The sequence below is a fragment of the Rattus rattus genome, chromosome 10, assembly GCF_011064425.1.
Source record: "Rattus rattus isolate New Zealand chromosome 10, Rrattus_CSIRO_v1, whole genome shotgun sequence".
NCBI lineage: Eukaryota > Metazoa > Chordata > Mammalia > Rodentia > Muridae > Rattus > Rattus rattus.
In genome coordinates, this window is record NC_046163.1 from 54,692,569 (window position 1) to 54,700,197 (window position 7,629).

At 40.9% G+C, this 7,629-nt stretch overlaps 1 pseudogene; it reads right to left on the reverse strand.

The window, feature by feature from the left end:
• Window positions 1-1,173: 1,173 nt before the first annotated feature.
• LOC116910923 lies at window positions 1,174-7,401 on the reverse strand (annotated as a pseudogene).
• Between the last annotated feature and the right edge of the window lie 228 nt (window positions 7,402-7,629).

Below are 7,629 nucleotides of genomic sequence, written 5' to 3' on the forward strand. Positions count from 1 at the left end.
AACTAGGATGAAGGTCTTAAGCCCACACCCACAGTGACATGCCTACTCCAACAGGGCCACACCTCCTAATAGTGCCACTCCTTGGACCAAGCATATACAAACCATCACACCCATGTATCTGAAGGGAAAAAATACAGCAACCGTTAGAAGTTCAATGATTTGTTGATGGCAATATTGTGTGTTGTTTTCTGTGTGCTTTGGGGACTGAGCAAAACTAAACATACAGGAATGTTCTATTTATAGCCAATCCATTCCTATTAACTGGGATATGAAAGAAGGAAGGTGGACAATTCAGCAAAAGTCACAGAAGTTACCCTCACATGTCATGGCATTTTGAAAGTGCTTTATAGAGTCCTATAGTCTTCTATCTTTTGTGTATGCTTGAAACAGTCCATAGTAAGTGTTCAAAAATTTAAGAGGCTATGCTAATGTGGGAAGCACACTTTTCTATGGGTGTTAGAAGTACAGAATTCCATATGTCAGTTAGCGGAGACTATGCAAATATGATGCTTCTTTAAGAGGGCTGAATGCAAGTAGGGTCTGGAAATACTGTCTCTATAATCAGTACTTGGAAAGGATAAGAATCCAACACATTTGACTAACAACATGAACTTTAAAATCCAGCAAAATAAATATAATTACCCTTTAGAAAATGATTACTCTAGAGACCTACTGCTAAGAAGTTCAACATTTGGCTTCTCGGTCATTGCTTGAAAAATGTTATTTTACAGTGCTGACTTACGTTATTATATCACACCGATACCATGGTATCATGAAGCATTTCCTGAGTTACTGATGTTAGTCTGTGAATTTATTTAATGTAACTTACACCTTTAAGAAATTAACTTTTTGTTTTGTTCTTGTTTTTTTGTTTTAATATTTATTGACAGACTTCTTTTTGACAATGCAGACACTTAATCTCTAGTTGTAAATTCTACTTTAATTAACATTAACAAGTCCTACCTAACAAAGAATCATTTTTGAACAGTTCAAGCTTTCTTGTTTTACATTCCAGAAGAACTCATGGATGGAAAGCTATTTATTATTTCACTTTCCCCCAAACCACTGTATTTCAGTATTCAGGCAGTGCAGTAAAACTTGATATATGCCTTATCTCCTAAATCAACATTTTTTTAACATTAGAAATGATGTTTGGCCCACAACGTAAAACTTTTAGTGCTTGCCTCCACTTTCATATTTGCTTTCTCCATAACCTCCCTGGGATCCCCCAAACCATGAACTTCTACTGTATGATTCACGAGATGCACTATACAGCTTATCTATAGGTGAATGCCCTCTTTCTTGTCTGCCCCCATGCTCAGAGTATTCCCTATCAATAGATGGAAGCTCTTCTTGTCTAACACTACATTCATAGCCACTTGAATATAGGTCACTTCGGCTGTCTGAGTAAATTTCTCATCTTCCACCATAGCTTCACCTCGTGAGCTATGATAGTCCCCATAACGATTGTTTCTACTGTAAGTCCCTCTTGCAGATGGTGCCTCATGGAAGCTTCCATAACTTCCATATGTATCTCTGTAAGAAGGTCCACTTGAATAGTCACAGAAATCTCTATCATGTCCCTCACAATAGCCAGCAGGATCACTGAAGACTTTAGATGCATGTTCATCCCAAGAGCAGCAATGGCCACAGTCATAGCATCCTCTAGACGTTGATGCACATCTCCTTGAGCAACTATCATTAGAAGAATGGCCATCGTCACTTAGTAATGGGTACTCATCTCTTTTGCAAGAACAGCTTCTTGCTCTGTTACTCCTTCCTCTTCCACATTTCAGAATTCTTGAAGCACCTCTGGTTCTTGAAAAGGGCGGTGGTCTCTGCTTGGTACCACTTTCAAGTAATGATGGTCTCCTGATTTGTTCTACTTTAATTCTTTTTCTATACAGAGACACACTGTTCATTTCTTTGACAGCATTCTTAACATCTACAGGACATTGAAAGGTCAATGAAAGCAAAGCCTCTAGACTTAATAGTTTCATGGTCTCTCATCAAAATAACACTGGGATTAAAGGTGTACACCTTCGACAATTTGGTGCTGAGGCTGGAGAAATGCCTCAACAGTTACCAGCACTTACCATCATACCTCCAATATCATGCCACATCCAATCAGGACAGAAAGAAAAGGTAAACACTCTTCTGGGAAAATTCCATTCCATTCCTGAAATGTCCTGCCTGTTCCCTGTCTTAACTGAAAACTAATCCTTGGAAATTTTTCAGGAAATGGTTCTCTCTTTCAAAGCCTACCAACTCTTAAGTGTTTATCTAAGACCTTCACCAACTTTCTCCCACTCCATTGTTTTTCTCTTCTGGGAATTCTTTCTTTGATATAAGAACTAGGAAACACTTGGCAAAGGGCTGAACCTGGTTTATCTTTGGGGGTTCACTAGCCTTTACCCAGTTGGTTAGCAGAAGAATGGGCAGTCTAACAACTCCCATTCTACAGAATCTGAGGGCAAAAACAGAACACTGTTGTCTCTGTCTGGGGGACAAGCAGAAAAAATGTTAAGTAGGACATCACACTAGAAATTGTGAAAAAATTAAATATGCTTTGAAAAATTCTACATTTATTTATGGACAATGGCCTAGAGTCCAAGAGCAGAGATCAGAGTCAAGTGAAGCTCTGAAGTTTTTGACCTTAACAACTGAAAGAAGAGAGTTTCCACAAATTAGATGAGAAATGATGAGTTTAATCTCACTTTGGAGTAAAAAGCAAAGGGCTCGGTAAAGTAGTGGCCATTGGACAGACACAGTGAGCATCTCCCAGGAGTGAGCAAGCAATGAGAATGAAGTTGAAGAACGATAGTATTTAGAGAGACTGGCTGGTGTGATCAAGAGAAGTACATTGGGGACAGAGAAATGGCTCAAAGGTTGAGAGGACTTCCTTCTTGCAGAGGGGCATAGTTCAGCTCCCAGCACCCACATCAGTGTGTCACAACTACCTGTAACTCCAGTTCCAAGGAAATCTGACATAATATTTTTAAAGAATTAAAACACTTTTTAAGAAAAGGAACTGAATTAGGCAACCTCAACAGTTCAATGTAAGTGAAATGCAGTTTTATCAAAGATGAATGAACCCAGGAGAGCCAAGAGATAATTTTGAAAGGTCAGCAAGGCAGGCATTTCTTGGAGCAGGAACCAAGCTACTTGACCGGTCAAGGGCTCCAGGTAGACTAAGAAACAGTGGCTGTGCACCGTGAAGCCTTCTTGCACATTGACAATTCAACATCTACCACACATCCTGTGTTCTGCTCCATCAAGCAACACCTGTTACCTATGAAGCTATGGCTGCACGCTCTTGACTGAGGGTCCCCCAAAGAGGTTTTCTTTATCCCAGAGGCTGTGGCTAGAACTGTTTAATAATTTGTAGTAACTGTAAAAGGATCACTGCAATCTACACATTTTTAGACTAAGAATCAGTATCTTAGTTCCAGGGCTGGATCTAGAAATAAGCCCTAAGTGAGTGAGACTTTGTACAGAGATGTGGCGTCCCCATCAAGTTAGAGTAAGACAGGCTTTAATTCTGCCTCCCAAGGTCCTTCTGAAGGAAAGAGGAAGATAGACAAGATCTATACACCAAGGTGGTTAGGGACTGATGCTATCTCATATTAGAGTCGGTTTATGGTGAACTCTGAGTATGTTCCTGAATTTGATTTTAAGCAACCGGGAATACCGGGCTCAGACTGCGGAAGTACAAAGCAGTTCATGAGTCCTCAGAGCCCGTCCTTGCCCGTAGCATTTTAAAAAGCTTCAGTAGTCCAACTCACACCCATGTATCAAAGTTGAATTATATCAGCCAGAGTTTAATCCAAGGCTTTTCTGCTTCAGCTACCGTATGGGATGTTCTGGTAATAAAAACAAATCCCATTAAAAAGTGGCATTTGCTTAGGGATTCCCAGGCAAGAAATAAGACGATACCAGGGATGTTTAGAATTTCCTCACTGAATTCACTGCATGTGAGACTCTTGATTCTTGCTACAGAAAGGTTTCCAGCCTTCCTATTGAGGTTGCAGACACAATGACCTGTGTTGGGCAGTTAATTACAAGGAACCTGGCATCCTTCCCAACAGTTTAAGTGCATGATCTCATTAAGACTCACACAGCCTTCATGAACTGGATCCATCACATGCCATGAGAAAACTGAGATTAAGAGAGATCAAGTTATTTTCCCAAGCTCTCACAACCACCAAACCATCAGACACAGCACCAACCCAGGCTTTCAGTCTCTAGAGTCCCAGTCACATATCATGTTTCCTCAACTGCTGGGAAAGGGTCCTGGATGAGGTGACACTTCAGTTTTACAACCTCAAACTCTACATCTAGGTTACAGTGTAACCGAGATGTTTTATGATTGACTTCTGACTCCTGGGTAACTTAACTCTGTAAGTATGTAAGTGGCAAATTTCACAATATAGAAATGGAATTATTAATGCTATGAATAATCTTAGTACCCACTTCTCCTGATGTAATTCAATGGGAAATCCCATGCCTTTTATGACTTATTCTTGTACATGGATACCATGATTCCAGGATTAGAAAGACTCGATAGATGCATGTCAGGGGCTCCAACTCTTCTATGTAAACACCCCAATCTCATCTCATACTTATTATACCTGCCAGTCAAAACTACCTGAGCATTCCAGCTAAAATGGATGTCAGGGTATATACCTCAGGCTGTGAGGAATTTGTTGAACCAGAAATATAAATATTCACAACATTGCAATGCTCCCTATTTTAAGGAATGCCAGTTGGGTATGGTAGGCACACTTATATTCCCAGCACTCCAGTGGGCGAGGCAGCAGGAAAGTTGAAAGTTCCAGGTTGGCCTAGAGAACATAGTTAGACCTTGAAAAATAATCAGTCCCATATATTCTGCCTAGTGGTTTTAGTATGCAGTGCTAATAGGAATACTTACATCATTTGATTTTAGCTGTATGAGAATAAAGATGTTTTTATCTTTTTGTATTACCAATGCCTACACATTTCCTAGCAATTTGTTGAATAAGTAAATTATATTCCAGGTAGCAGGTTGGGCTCTGGAAACAAGACCGAAGAAACCGCTTCCATGAGAACGTGATTCCTCCCCATGGGGTGCGATGAAGCACTTGGTTTCTATTTGCCAAACAGATCCTAGCCAAGCTTGGTCATAGGATGCGGAAGTTAAAAAACTGGGAACTAGAACATGAACAGTCATGCAACTGTGTCAGACAAGAACACCTAGAAGTTTCTCAGAGATCCAAGTTCTAGTTACTATCGATGGAGTGCTACATGCAAGTTTTCCACATACGCAATTTTGTTCTTGCTGTTGCTTTTGGAAAATTCAAATGCATGTTGAAAGTATTAAAGGGCCCCAGTTTTAAAGAAAAGAAGGAAAAAAAACCTGATGGAATGAAGAGTTCTTATGTGTGCAAATGTTTTCTGCAGCACGCGATGAACCAGCCCATCCCCATCTTGGGCTGGAAAGCCATCTTATAATAAAGACGAAGTAGGCTCACTCCTGTTTATGATTAATCCTCTGTTTCTCAAGGATTGGGCTATGCCTCACCTGTAACTTTAACTGCAAATGGTTCTGCACTGCCTGGTCCAGAAAATGGTCATCACGTCTTAATTTAAAAAAATAAAAATTAGCCACCTTGCAATCCTACCTTTGTTTTCAAAGGTTGTTATGATTACCTTGCCATTATCATCTTGTTATGACCACCTTGTTATGACTACCTTGTTATGTTCTGTTTCTGTAACCTTGCCTAATTTTTTTCCCCTCCAAGATACCCCATTTAGAAACCTCCTACCCATGAGCTATAAAAACTTTGTCTTCTTTACATCCAAAGTTGATGTCTTGAATCCTACCTTTAGGGGGAAGCAGCCTGTGTGCACAATGAAAACACTAGCTTTAATCAATTGCTCCTGTTAATTCACTTGGCCATGATAATTTAGGTCTGTGGTATTCCTCCTCACATTGTAACTTGGGATTAATACACGTGCTTAGCAGCATATTTCTTGGAGTTGCCTTTGTTTGCTCGAGCACAACCTCCCCTATCTTTCTTACAGAAGCATAATACAATTCAACCGAAGATAACACTACATACAAAAAGGAATTGCGATCCAACCCTTAGACCTGATTCTAATTCCATCTGGCTCTAAAAGGTCCTCATTCCCCAGTCTGCTTCCTAAGTATTTTTATGAGACAGTCTGTTTCCTTTTTGCTAGGGATGCTTAGTTTTATGCAAAGGACTATGTCCCAGATAAATGAAAAGCACTAAATATACACATACTGTTCCCTACATATTTACCATGAAGAGGAATGGCAGGAGAGGAGGCACAGAGAAGGGCAAACATCTGCCGGAAAGCAAACTGCGAAGTGCGTAGCAAGACATTTTGGGCTGGTATGTCCATTTACCTCAAAGCTGCTGCCAGACCATGCTGGCTTTTGGGTCATCATCCTATGTTAGGGGGGAAAAAATTCTACCTCAACGTGAAGGATGATTGAAAAAACATTTTTGTACTAGAAGAATAAGTATAGTCAGTCATTATTAGGTAAAGTTCCTAGAAATTGCTGGATTTCAGCTTGCACACATATACTTGCATTTAGATATATGTATGTATGTGTATATGTGTAAATATATGTATACATATATGTATGTGCATGTGCATTTATGTGTATATGTGTCCACATACATGTACGTATATGTATGCATATATGTATATATACCTGGGGATGGCAGATGATAAATGCAAATGCATCAGAAAAGTGAGAGATAGGTGACATCTCAGCAGAGCCCAAAGGTGATATGAGAGATGTGAGATCACAGTGACACATGGCAGAGCGGCTGAAGTCTCATTTCTGGGAGGACAGAATACTTTGACCAAATAGCTCCACGAGATGCATTCTCAGTTACCTTCATATTCAGACATTGGAGACTTACTGGTGACCCCGGAGACTCTTAGGCTATTTGACCTGTAACCTCTTCATTTATGAAAGGGGAATGAACTATTCAGCCTTGTGCCCAGCAGCTCACATCAGTGGCACATGCTGGGCAAATGCTCCTATCAGAAAGTTTGCTATCACACACTGCAGTGTCCACCCACCATTATTAGGAAGGCTAGACTCCATGAGTAAGGCGCTCTCTGGCTTGCTGCTTCACCTGGGCTGTCTGGGGGGACATTCTACCCAGCACTGGAGAACTCAATGACTATGGGTAGAGTGGTGCCAGAAGGGAGGTCATTTATCACAGAAGTGAAATGCTTTTCCCTCTCACCTCCGGCACCATCTGATAGATCCTCACTGTGCAGGTGAAGCTCCAGCACCCGCTTTTGAATGACACAGGTGCCAGACAACTCCTTGGGATGTTCAACTCCACACAAGACTGGTAAAAACGATGTCATCACGGTGACAATAGCACTGCTGGCCAGGGTCACTTTCCTCTGCTCTGCATTTGCTTGGGGGGGGGGCTCATGGTGAGAGTAAGATTCATATGTGGGTCTCCTTCTCTACTGCTTTCTGCCCAAATGGCTCAGCCTGTAGGGGCGCTTGCCCCAGTGTGGTTGGATTTGATGTCCAGGCCCTAGGGGTGGAAGAAGAGAACTAAATCCTAAAAGTTGTCTTTTGACTTC